Raw genomic sequence first — 20583 nt, 5'->3', positions numbered from 1 at the left:
GCTTCTAAGCTCAGGAGAAGAAGATGGATGTCCCACTTCAGGAAAAGAGAGAGAACCCACCTTTCTTCTACCTTTTTGTTCTATTCAAGCCATCATTTGATTGGATGGTGTCTGCCCTCCCTGGCGAAGGAGGATGTTCATTGCACAAAGTAATAATCCTGAGTAAAGTAGGCATCAATGCTGCTCTTATTATTTATTTTTCTGCTCTTATTTTTCCTTTATTTATGTTGTCCTTCATGAATCGGGCAAGATTTGAGACTGTGCCATTCTGGATGATCCCTTGTTAGTGAGCAAAGGGGAAGCTTCACTGTGCAAGGAAGCATGTGATTGTATTTTATGTGTATGTATGCAAGTGTGGGATGTGTCTGCATATAGGTGCATGTGTGTATGGGCACATGTCCTGGGTACCCTCCATGCAGCACTCTCTGGAGTGACTGGAGGTTTTGATATCCTCCCTTCTTGTGCAGTCTGCCTTGAATATGGCACTTTGAGGATCCCAATTATAGACTCTTGTCTCAAAACAGCATGGAAAACATGAAGACAAGTCTAACAAACATTGTCTCATTAGTTCAGTAAAACCTTGCTAATTTACCCTAATTGTGGAGAAGGATCATTTGCATTCAGGCAATGTCTGGAAGGGGCCTACTTTAATAAATAGACAGGACTTATTTGTAATTAGTAGTGCCACGAGCACACAATGTGCTCATGTCCTTAAAAACAGTTTGTTCTTATAAGTGGGTTGCACCTTCCCAATGTCATTTTGAAGCTGCTAAACAAGGAATGACCTGGGAGCAAGGGTCTTTTATTTTCTTGCTTCCTAATAAATGACCCTATAAAATACGACCAGTGGAACTGAACTAAGACCTACTTGCAAAGAAAGAGGAAGATGGCAAAGGCCAGCAGAGGCTTTTGGTGAGATTTGGGACTCAAAAGACCTAAATTCTAGGGCTAGCTCTGTCCCCAGGCTGTCAAGTTACTTTATCATCCTGAGCTTGTTTCTCATCTCTCAAAAGAAAGACTTTAGCTAAATGACCTTCCAGTGTTTTTAAGTCATAGCATTTCAGAGCTATAAGAGAATCATCCAATTCAACCTCCTTGGTTTACATGGCATATTTTTAATGGTTCATATGATTGAAATAAAGGTGCAAGAAGAGAGTAGAGTTAAAATAACTTGACCCAGGTTGAGGTTCAATCAGAGAACAGATGAACAGCCAACAGGACACACAGTGAAGGCAACCAGAGAAACCAGCGCTGGGCAGTGGTTTAGAGAAGGGAGCAGAACTACCCCAAATTCAAAGAGCAGAATAAGTCAAAGGTCCCAGGGAGTTGGCAGGCAAGAGGGAAGCCCACTAGGCTTCCACAAGGTCACAGGTAAAAGGAAATCAAAACTAAACAAAAATGTTGGGCCATGGGTCCAAGTCCTCAGAGAAGAGGATGAAGCTCAATAGGGAACCATTGCCCTCCTCAACCTCCACACCCAGTGCTGGTAATTAGAAGGCCAGAGGTCCAGAGGCATCTTCTATGATTAAAGTTTAAGGAAGTCTTGAACTTGTGCATTATTTCCTCACTTCTAGAGAAAAGTAGAGTAATAAACGAGGAGCTGGCTGATTGAAAGGAGCGTCATATAATGGATAGCATCCAGGCAGAAATAGTTCCAAGTAGCACAAAAGTACATACTGCTGATGGCCCAGGTGAGCTATCAGACGAGAGCTGGAGTGGAAGATCTGAGAGTCAACGTCACGGAAAGTAGCATCCATCCTGTGAGAATGGGCGAGCTCTCTACAGAGAGAGTACAGGAGACAAAAAGAAGGAACAAAGAGTCTTGGAGGCTCTTTACCTCCTGGCCAGGTAAATAAATTGAAAGGTGACCTATCCTCTTACCTTTCTGGATAATAGTGAAGTATACATTGAGGATAGGTTGGGAAAAGGATGAGTAGCATTTCAAACGGGACAAGAATAAATGCAGGTTTGCCTTCTCGAGTTGTGCATTATCAGCTCTGCCTATCTGTGTCTGTCCTTCACTTCTATTATCGTTCATTGATCAGATGGCATCTCCATTGTCTCCAGAATGCAGACTACAACAAAACAGGCCCCTGGTTTTTCTTCTTTTTAGAGAGAAGTGAGAGCTGTGATATAGAAACCACAGAAATAAATCAGTCAGTCTCTTGACACAAATGTTTGCATGTTTCCTTCTCCTTGGGCAATTCCATTCCAGAGAAAAATTAGCACGTCGTGCCCTTTTCTCAGTTCTTTTTTCTAACTGAACATTCTCAAGCCCGGGATTGGTGACCTTGAGGCCGTCAGCTGGGGCAGCAATCTCAGAAAGGTCTGTCAGCCTCCAAAATGCCTCTCTTCCCAGTCTGAAATTCATAGAACTAAAATTCTCATCTTCCTAATCCTCCCCCACCCGCTAAAAAAGAAAAAAAGAAGAAGAATCAATCCAGAAAGATGAAATGTCCTGCCAAAGGTCATTAGTGCATATAGTGGATTAAAAAGTATTTCCAAATCAAAGTTATTGGTACAAGTGTCTTTTCAAAGAGAAAAGAATATTTTATGAGTCCCCATGATGTGTGCTTTTCTCTCCTGGGAATCCCAAGCTCTGAGTTAAGGATGTGCCGATTAGTTCAAGGTGACTGGTAAGGGCAAATTTCTCCCAAAGGGCCTGGCAGAGATGCATTACATGCTTCTTGCCCACCGGCACACACATATCCTGAGGATCACGTGGCTGTTGCCCTTCCTGGTATGTTCTTGTCCCGAACTCTACACAGAGTCAGTAGAAAGGTCTTTCCAAGGGTACTTTCGACTCCAGGTGCCACCCTGTAGCCTGCTCACTCTCTTTCTCCTTTGACCTTGGTGATATATATCTTTCTCTGCCTCTAATGCTGAGCCTCAGGCCCCTGGGACTCCTTGGTCTTTAAAACCACCCCTCTTGGGAATTGGCCTTTATTTGTCTTATTTCCTATCTCAGATCCACACTCATCTAGAAGGTCAGACAGAAGAACATGGGGAATTTGCCGGGTGATATAGTGGCCACATGGAAGATATATTGTGATCTAGAGAAAGAGGGCTCAGCCGTGACAATGTGGGGTTGAAAATGTTCCTGGGTCAAAGGGTGTGTGGAGTATTGGTTCACAGCTTATGAGAACTGAAGGGACTGAGGCAAATCCTAGACCTGTTCCCTGACCTTGCGTAAAGACTGTCCCAGAGATCCCAAAAGTCTTGCCGAGTTCCATGTGGATTAAGAGATGGTACAAGGTAGTGGATGAGAATAGTGATTTGAAGTTAGACAGACCTGGATCTTGAGTCCAGGCTCCATCTCTGTTACGATATGTGTGACCTTGAGCAACCAACTTCCCCCACGTTGTTTTCTCACCCTAACAGGCATATCTCATGGTTAAATGAAACAATGGCTATGAAGTACTTAACACAATGTCTGTCACTTAATAGGAGTTCAATAAATGTTAGCTGTGAACAGCAGCAAAGGTAGAATTAGAATCTCAGGTCTCTTAATGCTTCATCTGGATGTTGCACATCTCGTCCACAGAAGAAATTTAATTCACAGATTTATTTAAAAAGATAAAGAGCTGCCTCAGATCTGAAAGTAATGAATTCCAGACAGGTGGCACAGTTGCTGGGAAGATGGGGGACAGTTCTACCTGCACAAGATTGAGAGTGGACTGTAAGAGAAGAATATGGGCTTCACTCACAGCACAAGATGTGTTGCTAGCAGGAGCAGCTGGTCCTTGGACAGGCCCAGGCATGTGTCATGGGATGAGGAACAGGAAGTTCTGCCTGCAGATCATTAGTCAAGGCAGTTCTTTCCTGAAAATACTGGTTGTTTTAACTTCCGGATACAGGCACCCCTTGCATCCTTCTCAGTTCCACACAGCTCCTGCAAATGAGCACAGGCGCCACTAGTGATTGGTGAAGTTGTCCTCACTGGTATGAGACCTCTGAGCTCATCAGGGGTCTCATGTTCCCTGAAGATAAACCAGAAGACGGGCTGTTCATAACTCAACTCATAGCCTCACAGGTTCTTCTTCCAGCTCAGATCCTAAGGAGTCCTTGTATGAAAGGGATCCAGGATGGAAGGGACAGAAATGGAGAGGTTTGGGAGAAAGGATTTGGAGATCAGAATCCCTAGGGAAGATCGGGGAGGTGCACGGTGGCAGACTTGGTGGAACGATGTGTTCCTTTGCCCTTTTCTATAAATGATGCCCCAACCTCTCCCTGCATTGTGCCCCAAGTGGAATAGTGAGGTTGACTTTCCAAGGTCATGCTCATCAGTGATAGGAGTGAAGAAATGTCACTCTGAGCCTTATTGGTTGTGCAATTATTCAAATGCTTTGCTTATAATACAATCACAGCTCTTAGCTCTGATTATTGGCATCATCAATATCTCTATTAATGGGTTTTGAGCTCCTCTGGGTATAGGGCATTGTATAAAATGCTAAAAGGTGTCAAATACAGATGGGGAGAGGGGAGGCAAAAAGTGGACCAAACCAGGCATCATTCTGAGTAGCAAGATCTAAATCAGCCTGAATCTATTTGTGTGCGCTAATCTTAAAGGTCCAGGGCCTACCAAGTTCCAGAAGGGCATTAATTATTCCTGAATCTCCTTTATCATTGCTGTCATCATTATTTCAGCTGTCTCTTTCTAACTAGAAGTATTTAGACTTTCATTAGTTTCCTTTTTTGTTTCCTTTTTGTTAAGTAAACTTTGTCTTTACTTACTGCCTCTCCCAGTGTGGGTCTGCAGGGCGGAGCACTAGCAAAACTAACAGAACCAAATAAATGGGTAAAACAAGACTCACCTCCAAATTGGCCAGACCTTGCTGTGTTTGCACAATGGCACGTGGATACCTAGTGTTTCTACTTGATGAAACCTTAGGGACTTGGTAAAAAGTGAGGAGACACACTCCACTGAAAATGCCTATCACCCCAGCATGAAACGTGCTCAGCTCACTGCAGAGCTCCAAGCAGCTGTTCTGCCTCCTTTCAGACATGTGCTCTTCAGTGGATGGTGGGAGACAGCATGCCAAAAACGTCTTAGTTTCCACGAAAGACATATTATAGGTTAGAAGGCAGCCGGCTGCTATTGTGTTGAAAACCTGCTCATCAGAATTTCCAAAAGGAACAGATATGAAAGGTTCAAAAGACCCCTTCAGGGTTTCTCCATCTAACCAGGCCTTAAGCTCTGCCTCTCATTAATCTTTAATGAACAACAAAGAAAATGTGTCGCTGGCTAATTATTGTATAGGGTGGCAGATGCTTAATGAGGAAAAGTCTCCAGAGTCATATCATTTAAAGGGACACTGTCAAAAAAGAAAATCTTACTTTGAAATGGATTCCCTAGCCTCCAACATTATCTCTTTTAAATTTGAATTACTTTCCTTTCAACATTTTTACCACTGTCTCTATATAGGGCATTTGAACTTTGAAAGTCTAGAGCAATTGAGCGATAGAATCCCAAGCACCTGCCACCCCGGCTCGCACTCCAAGTCATTCTTATTCCTCATCCCTGGAGCCAGGTGGAAGGACTTTAGTGAGGCTTTTTTCATGCCAGGGTGACTACCTGAAATGTGTTTCCTGTTGCTTCTACCTTCTTCGGTTTCCCCCAATTAATTAATCTGATCCCGTGCTGGACTGAGTTTTCCTTGACTTTGAATTTTCTCTGCATGTAGACAGTCTCAAGGTGAAAATTCTTGAGTATAAGTCTTCTACAAGGCAGGAACTGGGTCTCACCATCCATCCAGCACCTGCCATCACCATGCCTGGCATACACTACTTTTAATAAGTATTTGTTGGAGTCAGTGAAATTGTTTATATTCCTTGAGTTTGTTTGCCTATTCACAGCCAAAATTCCTTTGATAGCTAGGTTCTGGTCTTCCACTTCCTTGGTCCTGCTGCTAGAACACTTTCTATGGACCGGTATGGCACGTTTTCTACATGTTGGGTGGCGATGATGATTGTTGTTTAAAGTCATTCTTTATGTCAAGTAATCTGTGCTATAAGATGTTCTCTGAGTAAAGACATGTTCTCTGTTGAGAAGGAAATTGGGCTAATGTGATTAAATCTCCTTTTATAGACAACTTAATTTTTAGATTTAAATGGAAGGATTTCAGTGCTAGTTTTAGGATTGTGCCTACTTTAGGGTCAAAACATTTTTTAATTTAAAAAAATAATAACAGGGTATAAAAGTTACTGTAGATGTGGTTTTGGAACCTTTAGAAAAGTGTGACGATTCCAAAGACTGTGATAAGCCACGCAGCCTTCCCTAGAAAAGCCCTTCAGAGACACATTCAGTGGAGTTGAGCTCAGTAGAATAGGGGCGTGGGTGGGAATGGGATGGATGCTTGCTGTGGTGACTGAGGCCATTCACTGGCAGTATTTCCCTCTATATTTTGACAGCAGTCGGAGATTTAGCTCAGTGGTTCCACTGCCTGCCTTGCAAGCACAAGGTCCCAAGTTCAATCCCCAGTACCTAAAATAAAAAGATAAGTAAAAGTGATATTTTGACAGCAAATCAAAACCTTTTATCTCAAGAGGCACAGTGACTGAGTCTTCTCCACCTGGAAAGCATCTCCAGTAAAAATGCTGAAGAACTCTTCTTGCCTTTGGTTCTTCCATGTTTTTAGTGTGTGGCCAAGCTGGCGGCAGAGGGGGCATCTTACATTCGCTGGGCCCTGATTGCCTTCCAGGCACAGTGTTAAAAGTTGTATCGCGTTATTACATTTCTTAGGTGGCCTGGTCTGCTGGTGACCCAAAACTCAGGAGGAGAACGAATACCACACACGACAGAGTCTATATTTTGGAAACCACAGCTGTGAGAATTTTCTGTTGGGAGTGTCATGGCCTGCAGTTAGGGGGAAGAAAAAAAAAAACAGCTGCTTTGAGCCACAACCCATAGGACTAGAAAATCTAGTTTGATAACAGTTTATACAGAACGGATTTGGGATAGTGTATAGAGAAATGGAGAGGAGGAGGATTTGAAATAATGGCAAGCAAACATAAACTGAGGATGTTGTGCACCTGCCTGGAAACACCATGCCCAGGGGAGGCTGGAGGTACAGTCCAAACCCTAGGGAGAACTGACCTGAGTTTTGCCTCAGAACTGACCAGACCTTTACGAGGTGCCACCATCACCCCTGTATCCAGAAGCTGAAAGGAGCTTCAGGAGCCATCTAGCTGTATCGTGGCCACCAAATGTGAAAAGACTTCTAATAAGCCCATGGGAGAGTCTCCATGTGTCAGCGAACACTCACAAACAGATGCCAAAACAAAAGACGCAGAACGTGCATTTCAGAGTACTCACCCACGCATTCTGAGATTTGTTCTTTCCAGTAGTCTTCTAGAAAGTTGATGAAATAGAAGAAGCGTGAGCAAAGAGGTGAAGTGACTTGACCAAAGCCGTCCAGCCAGTGAAAGGAGCTGGTTCTTGAGCAAGGATTTTCTGACTCTCGATCAGTACTGTTTCTCTGGGCCAGACTTTCTCGAGAGGGGGCCAGGAGCGGGAGAATCACACAGCCCACAGATTGCCCACCCCTCTGCCAGGCCCCCGCTCCCTACGTACTGGCTTGGAGTGGCTGTGTGAAAGGCACGGGCTGTTTGTGCCTCTGACTTTCAACAAAACTCAAGCTGAATCTACTAGGAAAGCGGCCCGCCACAACATACCCTCTACCAGTTTGCCTCCCCTTCCTGCCTTAGCTCCTGTGAAGTAAGAGGTGTAAAACAAGCCCGTGATGCTATAACCTACAGTTCCCCACCAGCCCCGCCCTCAGAGCTGCCTGTTTCCAGAAACAATACCCTGATTATCATTCATTATTTCTACTCCTTAGTGTTAAAACCTTTTTAATATGGCACTGAAGACCATTGGGGAGTTTTAAATTTCATGTCAGACCAGGATTTATGGTCCAGTTCTGAAATTTTACCTCTGGGCTCAATAATTGCAATTTCCTTTTAATTGCTCTCTTAGACACCTCTGTTCAAAGACTTCAGTTATTTCCACACAGCGGCTCCCAGGACACAGCCAGTCTGAATGCTCAACTTGTGTCTTCTCCTCCTTTTGGATGACGTGCATATGAGCTCTAACCATGCAGCTGGAAGGCATCAGGTCCCATGTGCCATCCTATCATGAAGTCTCAGGGCTCTTGGGAAAGGAGTCTCCCCTCTTAAGGAGTGTTGAGTTTAGGGATCATGTTCCTATCCACCCCCACTCTTCCAGTCTCTGATAGGAAGCAAGAAACACACGTGTTTGGATGTCCATGCTCACCCGGGCTTGTTTTGAAAGCAGTACAGTTCTGTGAACATCAAGTGCATACTGAGAATCATTCCACGGAAAATAAGTAAGAGGGCAGAACTCAAGTGGGTGGGTCAAGGAAAGGAGAGATCCTTCCTGTGAACCTAGACAGCCCTGGGATGCTTTGGGGACAGTAAAAGCAGACGTTCCCTGAGGGGTTTGTGGAATGTGGGAAAGGGAGGACAGCACCACCAGCAGCACCAAGGACAGAGGAAGGACCCCCGAAGAAGCAGAGCCTGCAAAGCGCAGCCATGTTATGGGGAAGCAAAGAGTGAGCTGTTCCTGCTCCCCAAAGACCCAACTGGATCAGATGGAGGGCAAGGCACTGAAACAGATGCTAGGAGAGCAAGTAGAAGGCACTTCTGTGTCATTTAGCACTTGTGTATCTGGTTAAGAAGGATTTGTATGGAAGAAACGCATTGCTCTCTATCCAGAGCACTAACTGCTGAAAGAAGGCTGAGGTGTAATTGTGGGCCAGAAACATCTGCTTCTGTTGGGAGACCATGGGCTGGGTGAGAAGCAGCCCAAGCTGTGAAAGAGGGCTCTCACCAAAGAGGCTGAGGGGGAAAGAGAAAAATCAGGGGCTTACTAATGATCGAAGTTCTACCCCTGGGCAGAGATAGCAAGAAGGAGTGAGACTCCCGGCCGGAGTGAAGAGGGTTCCCGGAGGCCCCTTGGTCAGCAACCCCATACAGTAATGTGAGGGACTGCAGGCACTGCCTGTTGGAAAGTCAGACTTCCAACTGGTCTGGGCGAAACAGGCTGAGCTAAAGCAGGGACGAGTCTTCACTCAAGAGCATGGATCTTCCAAAACGGCAACGGACGAGGCTGCTGCATCTCAGAACAGAATGCAGTCACCCCGGGGCGTGCAGAGTGATTCTGGGGGTGCTATGAACATAGCTTTGTATATTTTTTTTCTGTTTTAAGATGAGATACTAAGTTTTACTAATGTTGAACTTCAAATTGACAGAACATGAGCACGCTCAAAAGATTTTTACAGTAGAGAACAATAAACAGTATGTTTTAAATTAGATGGTGTGTATGATACCAAAGAACTCAGTGGTACATGATATAACTCAACATGGGACTCCAGCCCTGGCCCACAGCCAAGTATTCATAGGTGAGGTCTAAGGGACCCCCAGTTATCTTTATTCGGTTTAGTAAGAGGCTACAAGGATCAGGCATGATTCAGATCCTAGGTTCCTAGTGTCTGTATTCTTTTTCTGTTCAAACAACTGAGCCTAATTGTTTTCTTATTCCTAGCTAGTTTTTCATTTGGGAAAGAGTAATATATTATCCCTGTCCTATAAGAACCAATGTTTATTTTAGCCCTTGTGAAAAATCCAGGCAAGGAGGAGACTGCCACCTTAGATTCATTCCAGCATCCTCCATCACCAACCCACCATCACCCCCTTACATCCCTACCAAGGACAGCTCTGGAAACAGGTCACTGATTATTAATTGGGCCCCCCTTGTACAAACACCAACCAGAAGACATGGCCATTAGATTCCATACTCTGAGACACTCACCCTTTGCAGGATTCTTCAACAGATAGAAGAGCCCTTCATTCCACTCTGGCTGGCTGTATGGGAAAGGGAGTAAGAGCATCTCACGGCCCCAGGGGGTCAAAAGAATCAGATATGAGGTTGTACATGTAGAAACAAGCCCCCTCAGGTGGGTGGGAGCAAGTGTGCTGAGCAGACGGCCCTATGTGGCTGTCCCAAGGGACCCTCACCTTGTGAAACAGCATTCTGAACTGAGGGTCCATCTTTGCCCTAGTCTAGACCTGTGATACACATGGTAAGGCCTGTGATCAGTACAGAGTGGACCCTCAAGAAACTATTCTGCCTCATCCACGTCTGAGGTTCCTCTCAGCTCTGAAAGTGTGGGAATCTCTGAGTGTCTGATCCTATCCTTCCGCACCCCGCTCTCCGCAGTGTCTCCGGTTGCATTCACAAGAACAGCTGTGGACTTGCAGTTGGACAAGTTTTGGCTGGAGTCTCAGCTCTTTTCCTTATTAAATCTAGAACAAGAGAATTCACCTCCTAAAATCTCAGTGCTCTTATTTCTACAGCGAGGGTAACAGTTCCTCTACCTTCCAGCTCCTAAGACAATTAAGAATTTCTTTGCAGTGTCTGAAACAGAGTTAGTGTCCCAGGAGTGAAAGGAATTATGCTAATTGTGATCTAATTTCGATGTAACAATTCCTACTACCACTATTTGGGTTCCACCAACCAGCAAGTGTCCAAAGCCAGAGACGCTTGTAAAGCACATACCTCTTCCACAAATTCCAGACGCCCTACAGCAGCATGTGCCCCACAAACCCCACTCTGCAACTGTGAAGAACCTCAGATGAGTGCCCTCTAACTGCCTCAGCACAGAAGCCAGCAGCCCTTTGAAGCCAAGGCTTAGAGCATTTTGAAGGAGGTCTCTGAATCTGCTCTAAGCTACCTGCAGAACTTTGAAACCACCACAGAGCTCACAGGAGGCAGGAGCTCAAGCGCCAGGCTCCACCATCCCAGCCTTGTCACAGTCCATTCCTGAGCCTTCTACTCTTCCAAGGCGCTGTTCATTTAAAAGGTGTATGGGCTTCTGCTCTCCCATTTAGCACATTTAGAAAATGTGCTAAAGAGTTAGATATCAGCTTCTGTGACTAAAAGGCCTGGGCAAAGAATTAGGCTTGACCACATCCCAGGAGCCAGTTTTTATTGACTCTTTGGAAGTTTCTGCTTGGTTTGTTTTTAACAAAGCTTCAGGTTCACCTGTGGCTGTGGTGGCATTTATGAGTATCCAGGCAGCCCTTTCTTAAGACAATGTGTATATACTTCTTGGGAGGCAGTTAAAGAATGCTGAGCTACTCCTACTTCATAGGTGATCATTCCTCAAGCTCTTATCAATCATATGTATCCTTGGAAGACAGAACCAGCCAAAAACAGAAGCCTTCTCTTTCTAAGAATCAAAGCTTCTGGTTTATAGGGCCAAGAATCTTGTCTCAGGATTCTACATACCCAGGGCTTTCTTACTGTAAATACTCAAAGTCAGAGAAGATTCAGAAGAGGGGAGGAAAGTCTGGGCCCCTGCCTGAGGGTTCCCGCCCAAGCCAGCCCCAGCCCAGTGCTGCCTGCCTGGCTCCTACTTATGTCTGCCTCCAGTGCAAGCTCAGCATCCCTTAAGAGTTCCAGGTCAAGATTTTAAGACGACCCTCTGAAGGCTCTTGAAAATTGGTGGTGGCAGTTCCAGCCCAGAAATGGACTCCCAGGTGAACATGTCATTGGCACAATCTCGGGACTTCACGGGCAGTTCTGTTTGCCATGTTCTAGAAAGCTCCTACTTGGCTGATGTGGTAGAAGGCTAAAATCCAAACTCCATTAGTTTCTTCAAGCATAACTTAATGGTGTGAGCATTACTCTGGGCAAATCTAATGGGTCTATGACTCCTGGGTTATTAGTGAGGGTTTCTTAGTGTCTTCTACAGAGGGGCCGCCCTGAAGGCAATGGGGATATTATGCATCTGAGAGGCAGAGGTTAATGTGTAGGAAGATGTTCTGTGTAGTTTCTGGTTCAGAGAAAAGTGGAGCTGCTTTGTAAGAAAGTTGTTTCTCGGCAGCCTATGGGCTGTATGACCATGGGCTGTCACCTCACAGAGAACACCTCATAAAAATACCATATAGTGCATTTCTCCAGTTAGTGGGGATGGTTTTGAATTGTCCAACTCTATTAGTTTGTGAGGACTGCCATAACAAATTACCACCAACTGGTGGCTTAAATAACCAAGCTTTATTGTGGGACAGTTCTAGAGGCTAGAAATCCAAGATCAAGTATAAGTAGGGTTGGTTCTTCTGGGACTGTGAGGAAGGATCTGTCCCAAGCCTCTCGCTAGCTTCTTCAGTTTTCAGACAAGCTTTGATGTACTTGATGTCACCCTAGTGTCTTCCTTCATTTTCATACTGACTTCCTCCTGTATGCATATCTGTCTCTGTCTCCAAATCCCTTTTTATAAGAACATAGTTGCTGGATTAGGGTTCACCCTAATGATTTCATTGTAACTTCCTTACCTTTGTAAAAACACTATTTCTGAGAAAGATTACATTCTGAGGCTGTTAGGGTTCAGACTTTAACATAACTTTCTTTCAGGAGGCTAGGAGACAAAATTCAACACATGACATCCTGTCCACCCTACTACCTTGTCACCAAGATAAGACAGCTAATAGTAGCAATTGTTTCCACCTTCAGGAAGATTTTTCAAAAACTTCTCAGGCAGGATGAGATTCATCTTTCCCCTTGTTCACTTCTCACAGTTACTTCATCCAGCATGGAAGTTGTATTTCTCAAAAGATACCAAGGTAAGGCTTGATCAGTGCAAAGCACCACAGGAGATAAAACACTGAAAAGGGGGCTTTGGATACAGAGAATACCACAAGCGAAATATAAAGAGGCATGAAACATTCTTGACATGTGCAGGAAGCCAAAGGTAGGACTGGATATTAAAGAGATTGTTCCAGGCATAGGTTTTAAAATGAAAGCCTCCTCTGGCCACATAGTAGAAACTGATGTGGCCCTGGGGCTCAGTCCTTCTCTGCCATTTGAGGAAGTTAGACACGCTGACTTGCGGTGCTCATGTCAGTATTAACATCTGTCATCTTTGCAATAATATTATTTTAGTTATTTTCTCTTTGCTTGGATGAAATACCCAACACTGACAGTTAAAGGAGGAAAGGTTTGTTGTGGCCTACAGTTCTCAGAGGTTTCAGTACACTGTTGACTGGCTCCAAGTCAGGGCAGCTTGGCAGAGGAGAAACAGTCTATGGTGTGGCAGGCAGGAAGCAGCCAGCAGCAATCCTTCTTTTCCCTTTTTATTCCACTCAGGTTACAAGACGATTGGTTGGTGTTACCCATATCCAAGTGGGCCTTCCCATTATCCACACTCAGAACTATGCTACACCAGTCAGTGGACTGATCCAGTTATCACACCCATAATCCAGTATCGCACACCCATATTACAGCCACCTCCCAAAAGCACTGCTTACAAGCACATAGGCTTTGAGGAGACACCTAGATAAAAGCCATAACAGATATCATCATCCACAAAACTTGCTACAGTAACAGTTTGGGCACTGTGTAGCAGGACTTGAACCCTCCCCATATCAGAGTCTAAAAAAGGACATCAGAAGGCCACCTGTCAAAGCCTTTGGTGATCATGTAGCAGTCCGAGAAGGGGCAGAACAGGTACAGTGTGTGGGATCAGGGAATCATCTCAAGTGATACAAGTCTGTGGGCTCTTCCCCCACCTTCCCAAGCCCCTCAAGCCTTTTTTTGACTGTACATTTATCCCAGCCCCAGAATTTGCTTGAGACCATGGTTTATTACCAGGTCCATGCTGCCATATAAAGTTCCAGTGCAGAGATTTATGGCTGAAACAGAACCTCGAAGCGTGGGCATCAGCATTTTCTTGGCTCTGAGGCTTATGTTCTTATTTGAACCAATCAATACGTTAACACATTAAATGGCATTTAGGCTGCCTCTAAAGGGAACATGCTGGGCTGCTGGATATTGTGCAAGCATGGGCAGAGAGAGGGCTGCCTTGAGGCTTGGAAATCCTGAGAAGAGCTGTGAGGTAGAGTCCCAGGATGGCTGCTCTAGCCCCAGAAGCGGCCCTGCAGAATGGCTCGTTTCCGGTTTCAGGGTTGTCTCTGTCCTGCTCTAAAGGGAAAATGCATTTGGAAGAAATTAAACCAAAAGAACCTGATACATTGATTTGGCTTGGGGGGAAAATGTATTTTAAAATAACAGATGGTGCTAAACTGTTACTGAAAGGAAAAGTTAGGAAACCAAATTCCAAATTCTTCCTGGGTGATGTACCCATACCTTCTTATATAAGGAATTCGAAAAGAAAAAAAAAATGATAACCTGGGACTCTGATCAAAGAAAACCCACCACTCACTCTGCCAGAAACGTTATCTGGCAAGCCTGTGGAGGGGGAAATCCCCCTGGGATTCCCTCGCTTGCTTGTCTGTAATTATCTCTGACATCTGAAATGCCAGCACTGGACCGAATGTCCCTCACTTTTCCTGCCCAGAATCCAGCCAAATCCCAGCCTGAAGCTCTCTGACGGGTGGGGCGGTGTTAGCAGATGCTGGAGGAGAAGGTGGCTGGCAGGGGACCCAGTCCAAACTTCAGAGGAAGAGAAAGAGAAACTTCAGGATTCTCTGGGCTGTTGCTCTTAATTCGAACTTTTCTGTCACTCTGTATTTTTGGTGTTGTTTCTGTTTTTTGCCTGAAGAATCATCATGTCTTCATTTAAAAAGAAAAGGAAAATGGCTAGTGAATCCCTCTATGTATTTCCTTATACATAGCAGAACAAAGAAAGACAATGTCTTAGCCAATAAGATTTGAGATCAATAGTTGCTTGGGAACCCACTTATATCCTGAAACACTTGAACTTGCAGCTTCTACATGCGTGCTAATCTGCCAATTCTTGATGTAAGGCCAAGGCCTTTGCTCTTAGTGTGATCTGTTACTGGTTCTCTGCACTGTCTTTCCTGTAAATCACAACCATGACACTTGAGCCATGATGTGCATTTCTTTAAAATGGAGATAATAACTACAATCCCTTTACAGTTTTCTAGAGGCTTTCTGGATTTTTAAGGTTTTTCCTCCTGATTTTTCTGCTGTGCTCCTCACATCTAATTCAGCAGCAGTTATCTGTGTCCTTCAAAGGATTCCAGCTTTTCTCCCTCCTGTTGCATCAACCTAAGGAGTAGACAGCACAAATAGGTACAACCAACCCTCCAGGCGTATGAGAGAAGGAAAGAAGGGAGGGAGGAAAATTAAAAGTAGTTAAAGAGAGGACAAGAAACACTTCTTTCCCCTATGTTCCAAGGAAGAACAAAATTAGGGAGACCCAGTTTAGGAAATCCAGGCCACCTTCCATATCTGCCACCCATACAATGTGTCTGATGAAATTAAACTGCTTTCTAGCTGCCGTTGCAAAGTCTTTACCATGTCAACCTGTACATGCCCCAGGGCATCCCATCCTGCCTTAACAAGATTTCATACTCCAAACCCCTCCTTGTCCCGAACCAGGGGCCACCTTCAGCATCGGGGTAGCTCCCTTCCACCATGGGCTAGTGGGAGCCCAGGTCCTGACTCAGCCTGGCGTCTCATTTCCACCCATCCCCACCCAGTCGTCTCCAGAGTGTATTCATTGAACTTCTCACACACTGTGAAGGGCAAGTGAACAGCACTGCCAAGGCCATCTGGATAAAAGACCCCATACCACATACCCCCATGTTACTATTTCACAGAAAATTAACAAACAACAAAGACTTCACATGATAATTTACCTTGATCTGGCATTGTTCCCCTGCTATCTCCCATAAAAATGTTTTAAATGCAGGCTGATTTAATGGAAATAATAAAAACAGTGCTGAATAGTTTATATTTCCTGGAGAATTACTATGCAGTGTATTTTAAAGAAAACTTAAAGTTATACGTGTGTTCTTCCTGCAGGATAAGATTATGAGGAGGTACAATTGGGCTTTTTTCCCCTATTGATCTGGACAAGCTCCGCAGGCGGATTCCTTGTTTCTAACAAATCTTCCCACCTTCCCGCCTTGTCCAGACTCTTGTCATGAGAGTCTTACTGAAGAGACGTGTGGGGGAATGTCAGTGATGCAGGCTGGGCTGCGACAGGGTTATGCCTTGTAATAATAATTGTCATTGCATGATGGAGCTCTAGGTGACAAGGACTTGGCTGCTTGTCTAATTTATGTGGCTTCTGAAATCCTCTGCCTAACTCATGACTTCGGCTGTTCCAGCTCAAGGGTTCATCATCACCTCAATAACACAGCTGCAATGACCTGACCAGTACAGAACATGAGGATGACTTTATCTTCTATCTTCAAGTCCCTGGCCGTGTTCACCAGGGCCAGTAGTGAAATAAGACCTCAGGAAGACGGTCTCTAACCTCCGGGTGTCAAGGCGGGCAGGATAAGACAGTGTGACTGGTTTGTTAGGGTTCCACAAAGGCTCGTGTGTTGAAGGTTTGGTGTCCAGTGAAGCAGTAGTCAGAGGTGAGGCCTTTGGGAATGTGATTGGATCACGAGGGCTCCAACCTCGTCAGCCTATTGACAGATTCACAATTTGATGGCATTATTGGGAAGTGATGCAAATTTAGGAGGTGAGGCCTAATTGAAGAGAGTGGGCCATGAGGGTACACACTTGGGGGTTTTATCTTGTCCTCAGCCCTTTCTGTCTGTCTGTCTCTCTCTCTTCCTCCATCCCCGTCCTTCCTTGACTCCCTCTCTCTCTGCCCTCTCCCTCCTCTTCCTCTCCCCACCTAGACACACACCTGTTCTCTAACCACACACTGTCTAGGAAGCTGAGTTCATGTGTTTGTTCTAATCTTTTCTGCCCTTCCTATTTCCAAATTCCTGTCCCCTCCTCACAGCCCATGCCTATCCTGATCCCCCAATCCGAAATGTCAACTTGCCTTCTACGCTTCAATAGCACATGGTATCTCCATCACCCACCCAGCTCCAGTGAGCTGCTGTTCGCTGTAAATTTTGGTTTGTATTTTTTTCACCAGTCTATAAACTCCTAAGGACAAGCAAAATCCTAAACCCAGAGCATCTATACTTTATCTAGTGTGCAACCGCGTATCGGCAAATACCTGGGAAATGGAATGTGACTGAACTCTAAGGTAGACCTAGACGCAAAGCATCTTTTCACACGACGCAGAACATTGCAAAGACAGAAAAGAGATTTTACAGTAAGTGAGACAGGAGCTTTTGCAGGGCTCTGAGAAGAATATTAATCTGCTATCATAATCCAATTTATCTTGCTACAGAAATATTCCAACATAATTTGGAGGGTTATCATAGGAAGATCCATTTAACTAAGTTTTTTCTTTGTTAAAAAAAAAAAGATTTGGTGGCTGCTATTCAGAAATTGTGATGGCTTCCCCATCCTCGTTTACCAGTTACATTCCTTTCCCACCTTGAATTTCACAAATGAAGTGAGGTACAGATATTTGCATGGATTATTGTGCAATAAGAAACTACAGGCCCCTATAAGAACAGGTCCTTTTGTTGAGGTCCTGCTGTGTACAAGGAGCTGCTCTAGTTTCTTTGCGTTCATCTTTCTCACAGTTCCTCACTATACCCCAGCCAGCCTGGCATTCTGACCTGCAGTCATAAGAACAAGCAAACAGAAGCTTGGCTAAGTTAAGTCGCTTCTCTAAGCTTACATCGCTGGCAGAGAGTAGAGCTGAGGACCAAGGGTAGCCCTCACTGTATTGTTTGCAGCAGCCAAAACTATCTCAGAAAGGTATCCCGTAAGCAGCTTGTCAGGTTAAAGGACTCCTTTAGTGAGGCAGCTGATACCTGTATTATGCCCACTGGGGTATGATAAGCAGCAAAGTAAAACGCATTTCTTGTCACCTGCCGTGGCCTCATGTGCTGTCACAAACTGGCCTTTCATTCTGTGCTCAAACTAACTTGGTGGCTTCACCCTCTTGACTCATGGCTGCCAACCTTTCAGTCTCTTCAGTAGTTTGTCTCGCATCAGACATGCCAGACGGTTTCTATGCGGAGACTAACCTGGGAGGGTGGTGTAGAGATTCCTTCTGTTTCCACGTCAGAGATTCTTACAACTTTTTGTGGATTTTTTGGACAGCGTATTCCACTACCTGGCTGGACTGTCTCTCTTCAAGACCCAGATGGGTGATCCCCTCAGCAGTGCTATGTGTAGATAAATCCTTTTCTATCCCTTGTGATTTCAGGGATGGGAAATGCACGTGACTGTGAAATGAGAGAGACCCGTATGTTGTACTTGCAGTCTAAGAGGAATACTAATTTTAGGTCTGTAGGAAACCAAATTGGTGACCTTGGGTGAGTCTGTGTTTCTCTGAGAAGGATGGAGTGAAGTGTGGGCATCAGATCAGTAAGGGCCTCGAGAACTTTTCATTCAATGTCCACTTTCTGCTGATAAGGAAACTAAAACCCGAGGCGGTTCAGGGTTTGCCTAGGTCCAAGGAAATCCAAGACCAGAATCTAGGACCAAGCTCCCAGTTTGGTGAATACTACCTCTGACCTCTAGGTCAGAAATGGGCCTTGATATTCACAAACCAACCCTCCGTCCTGTTTTTATGTGTTCGTTATGATGGAGCCGTTCTCCAGAAATGGGTGTCCCTCCTTTTCTCAGAAAATTCACACGAAGTTGGATGCACTTTCTCTGCCTGAGAATTACAATTGATCAGAAAACATCCAAAACTTCAGGCACTGGAGAGAAGTCCTTGTTCAAAGTTACCAGGCAAAGGAGGGGCAGAGGCAGAAGTGGAACTGGAGAGCTCCAGAGAGATATGCAAAGGATAATGCACTGTGAGGCTGTCCGTGGAGTCCTCCTGGCTTCCTACGTTCCGGGTGGGCATCCTACACTGTCACATTGATGGATTGAGGTACCAGTACTGAGACAGTCACAGGTCCCCAGCACGTGGATACAGTTGGAGATTTGTTTCTAGATGGTGATTGCTTCAGGTGGCTCTAGGTCAGAAGATAACCTACCTCTTCATAAGCAGAGCTACCACCTGGCAAAGCTAGCCAAGCAGGACCCTAATAAGCTGGTTTCTTGAGCACTGGGATGTAAATAAACAAAGAAAATGGAGGCAGGCAGGGAAGAGAGCTTGCATTTGATTTTCATTGGGTTTTTTGTATGTCTCAGACAAATCTGACCCTAGGTATATGTTTGCCCTTTTCTAGTCCCAGCCTCCCTGGATATACTATATGTTTGGCAACTGAAAGTTATTAAAGTTGCAGCAGTAAACTATGGGAGGCCAGAGAATTTCAGACAAAAGTTATTGCATCAGTAACTCAGAAACTAATTCCTAAAACTCTTTGACACATTTATCCAGAGGGCTAGTACCAATATAGAAATGGAAATCATTGTCAAGGGCCACTATGTACCTGGAATTAAAATCCATCATTCCTCAGAGCAGCAAGCTATGATTTTGGCAGAATATGAATCCTCATGCCTTTTACTACCATCTTTCCTCAAAAATAGGGTCCTTTATGTTTCAGAAGACAAATTCTTTGTTTGCTTGTTTGCTTTAAGAGTCACTCATTTACATTTTTTTTCGAAATATTTCTTTGACAATACCACATTTAACCCAAAAGGCCTCCTTTTCCTCATTCAGTTGCCCTGGTTTTATTTTGAGTAGAAATCCGTGTGGGTACAGTAACACAGAACCAACTTTACAGCAGCAATAAGCCCTTCTACAGCATCTGTTGTGGAGAAACTTAATGCACTTTTATTAAATAGCTGAGGAGTTGACTCCAGTGCTCTGTGTTAACTACAGAAGAGCACCGAGAGTCCTCCTTCACTCAGCACAGACCCACTGCATGCCCAGCTGCATGTCAGGGACCAGAGACGACACTGCCACCAAGCAGCACCCCTGTGAGAGATCATTGATGGCTTGAGGTGATACCTTCCTCCCCAGAAGTTAGCGGAGACAAGAAAGATTTGACAGGAAGCAGTGTTAGCAAGCAACCGCAGAAACAGACCTTCTCATTCATTATGGGAGACTGACAATGTGCTTCCAAGTTTTACTTTGACTCTGATTTAGGATTTTGTCCTAAGGCAGTATTGAGATAAGCATACATAGTTAGCTTCAGCATGATCGTGCACAGAGGAAATCAGAAGCAATGCACATTCATTAAAAATACAATCAAGTAAATGATGTTATAATCTGTATTTATTGTTTCAGGACACAGCATTGAGTGCTGTCTCACTTATGTAAAATGACAGCGGGTGGCTGTTCACCAAGGTGGTGACTGATTATAACTGCACAATGGATAACTTATCTTCTTTTCCCTACTTTTCTGATTGGTTGAGTTTTTGTTTTTTTTTTAATTTACAGTAATCATCACTTTATATTTTGGGAGCAAGATCGAAAGCTTTAAATAAAAAAAAAATTAGTTTTTCCCTAAATTCTTTACCACTTATACTGCCATACCTGAGTCTAACCAGAAGAAAATAGTGTCATAACTTTGTGGGTGTATACTCAAGCCAAAACTCATCAATTTATACGCTTTAATGCATCAAATTATGTACTTTTAGCACATGTAATTCATTATATGTCAAATTTATCTCAGTAGAATTGGTTTTTGGAGGAAAGAAAATATAAAGTAGTACAAGTGATTTCCATTCCCCACACAGAATAGTTTATATTTGTGTGTTGTATTTGTATAGATTTGTATATACGTAGACAAAATTATATATATATATAT

General features: G+C 44.3%; 1 protein-coding gene across 1 annotated transcript in view; it reads left to right on the top strand.

Moving 5' to 3' along the window:
- Positions 1 to 20583, top strand: part of Alk (ALK receptor tyrosine kinase) — a gene marked incomplete at its 5' end in the record, with an annotated part of 685791 nt that overhangs the window by 481755 nt on the left and 183453 nt on the right. The gene's annotated exons all lie outside the window — the stretch shown is intronic.

Source organism: Fukomys damarensis, unplaced genomic scaffold, assembly GCF_012274545.1.
Source record: "Fukomys damarensis isolate Sample0158 unplaced genomic scaffold, DMR_v1.0_HiC HiC_scaffold_2, whole genome shotgun sequence".
NCBI lineage: Eukaryota > Metazoa > Chordata > Mammalia > Rodentia > Bathyergidae > Fukomys > Fukomys damarensis.
This window is presented reverse-complemented; position numbering and strand designations above follow the sequence as displayed.